This window comes from Vollenhovia emeryi, unplaced genomic scaffold (assembly GCF_000949405.1).
Source record: "Vollenhovia emeryi isolate VEMERY1.0 unplaced genomic scaffold, V.emery_V1.0 DF939120.1, whole genome shotgun sequence".
In the NCBI taxonomy this organism is placed as follows: Eukaryota; Metazoa; Arthropoda; class Insecta; order Hymenoptera; family Formicidae; genus Vollenhovia; species Vollenhovia emeryi.
In genome coordinates this window covers 2,426,148-2,429,123 of record NW_011967246.1, presented here as the reverse complement: position 1 = coordinate 2,429,123, position 2,976 = coordinate 2,426,148, and the positions used below count along the sequence as shown (strand labels likewise).

Below are 2,976 nucleotides of genomic sequence, written 5' to 3'. Positions count from 1 at the left end.
CAAACTTAGTTTCAGTGATGTCATATTGTTCTTTAATTTAGCCGGAATAGCAAGCTGCTTTCGATCATCTGTACACGTGCCATTTAATTTGTGTATTACACAAATGTTTCAACGAAACCGACAGTTTTAAGTGTAAAAGGTGCGAAAGTGCAGAATCACTCCAGCATCCCCTTAAGGATTCGTCCATGAGTTTACCAATCTTGATCTCACTCGCTCGTAGATGCAGCGTATAACCCGTTGTTATCTGGGGGTGGTTTTCTGGAACTTAGGAAAATTACAAAAGTGATTGAATACTAGAATATTTATAATTTCAACCTGTGAATTCGCTCACTTCTGTTTCCCAATTAGGTTCGGTAAAAACGTCCACGCCGCTCGGCATTTCAAGCGAAACTCTCACGAAAGCTTTATGTATATGACGACCATGTGACACGCACGAATGCGACTCGAGTTGTCCGTTGACAGCGCTCCCAGTGATTCTTTTCGGAACGAATAAGTCTAAAAAATGTTGGCCCACTCTGATTACGGGAGTTCGGTCTCCTTATACAGGCTTCGTGGATACAGCCATCAGAAAAATGTTCCGTGTAAGGAAATGTGGAATAGCATAGCAGCTTCTTGACGGGGCGAGCGAGGTAAATCTTGAAACGGTCGTTAGACGTTACAGATTGTTAACTACGAATGGCTGGAGCTACTTCGCCCTTTTTTCGCCGTGGATGCTCAAAAATGAAGCACATTAAAAAGTTTAAAAGAGGATTACGCTAATGGGCTACTCGTATCGTAATGTAAAGTACAACGCGGCAACACTCCGGAATTAACTCTATTACCCCTATATTATTAGCCCACCCTCTCTCTCTCTCTCTCTCTCTCTCTCTGTCTCATTCTGGACGAGTATTTCGCGCTTCGCGTCAAATCACAATCGGAGATTACAAAATGTTCGGCGCGAATAAACCATTTCCCTATAATCCATTCTATAAGCCTGTTATAATTCAATGATGCTTGCGTACTGTAACAGCTCGTATATTTTCCCAGGAGTTATTATTCTGCGCGCAAATATATCGGCCGCCGTGAATTCTCGCGGCCCCGTTTTAACGTTCGCGTTAATTGATTGTTTGTTTTATTGTATTGTGTTCTTAGCACTCTTGTTTATCACATCGCGTCGTCGCGTCGCCGCCCGATTGCAATCGATATCGCGAAGTAATAAAGAAATTTTATATGAAAAATTGTATATCACGGCTCCCACGGTACTTTTGAATAAATGATGTATCACCTCGGGCGTCTCTTCTATTTGGCGCGCGATAAAACGGCGGGCGTGAAAGTTACGGCTAATGTCTATAGAAACTTTTGGCACACCGAAGAAATAACAGAGAAAACTCGGCGCGAAGAAACTCGAGGGGATCATCTTATTACTACATCGCGAGTGTCGCCTGTCGATCAAGTTCGAGACAGAATGAGGGATTACGAGTGGCAGAACGCGCCGAGCAAATCCCTACTCTGCAAACTGTCAATAACTCGTTGTCAGTCGCAGCACGTATCGTGTCTCAAAACGAGGCGACCGTATTTACGATGCGATTTCACGACGTAATAAAAAAAGGTCGGAAAGTAAATCGAGGAGTCTATAATTCGTCATCGTAAACTCGCCGTAATTCGATGCCGGAGGGCGGGATCGCTTCTCGACCTTGCTTACGACCTTTAAAATTGATGACGAGATCGTAGGAGGCTTACGAAAATTGTCGTTCGAGTATCGAGGGGTGATTCGATGAATATTTCGGATCAAGGTCGACAGGGGTGACAAGGCTGCAACAGCTTACTTTGTATATTCAAGCCGCGTTGTTTGAACTTGATATTAATTTGGCGCCCCGAGACGTTATTTTAACTTGCGACGATCGAGTTTCTAATTGTGCGATCTTAATAATAAATGAAAACCAAAGAGCCCATCACTCACCCAATTATTACACGGAGCGCATTGCGCATCGATCCTCGTTGAGGTACCGCGAGAGTTTGACGCGGGCGGCAAATAAATCGTTTTCGCATTATTCTCCTTCCGTAATTCGACAAGTTCGATTGTTCGATGTCGACGTCACATTCGTTTCTAAAGTAGGTATTGACATCGATCGATGTCGAGTAGGAAAATAGACGACGGAAACTCTCGATCACTGTTGCTCGAAGGGATGATTAAACGAGATTCGATGACGATCATGCGAGAGCTCAGGGATAATTTACGTAAAAAACGTAAAACAGAACGACGGATGAATGATCGTATAGCCGCGTCTTCCCTGGTTCACAAGTCGATGAAGAATCTGGTGAGTGTCATATTGAAATCAGGTTCAGATCATGTGCAAATCAACAATCCAGTTGATATTTAGAAGATTTCATCACGCTGTCTGGAAAATATTCTGTAGATGTCCGCGGTCTAGTCATATTTCAATTGATAGCATAACGGGCTAGGACTAGACCAGGATTCGAACCTGGGATCTTCTGCTTGCCGGACGAATGCTCTTCCAACTGAGCTATCCAGACCCACGTCGCCCACGCGAATCGATTTGATCATCGACTTGTGTGAACCTGGATGTCAATTCTGTATCTTACAATATGTATAGTGAAAGTTGTAAAAGCGAGGGGCTTTGCCTCCTTTTAAAGGGACAGGTAGAAAGAGACAAAGCTACTCGTCTTTAGCATTTTCACTATGGTGTAATCCAAATTGAGAGATGACGTTAGTCGAATTCCGGAGGTGTTAATACGCGCGAGACGCGGACTGATGAGTAACGACGCGATGCGTGCGGAAAGACGCGGCAAAGTTCCCTCGCGAAAGTTTGTCTTTCGGGAAGATAAATAGAAGCGAAGTGGGACATGAACCTCTTTGAACCTCGTTGTCCATCCCGCGAATGTAATGCGGAACGACGGTGACGGGAGAATTTTCAACCTTTCCTCCAACCGTTCTGCCTCTTTCTTTTTCCTTCTTTCCTCTTCCTCCTCCTCCTC

General features: G+C 44.2%; 1 protein-coding gene and 1 non-coding gene across 4 annotated transcripts in view; both read right to left on the bottom strand.

The window, feature by feature from the left end:
• LOC105570553 (T-lymphocyte activation antigen CD86-like) overlaps positions 1 to 2,976 on the bottom strand; it is a 310,945-nt gene that overhangs the window by 20,308 nt on the left and 287,661 nt on the right. The window lies entirely within an intron of this gene.
• On the bottom strand, positions 2,442 to 2,514 carry Trnaa-ggc. The gene has a single exon. It is a non-coding gene; the product is annotated as a tRNA-Ala (tRNA).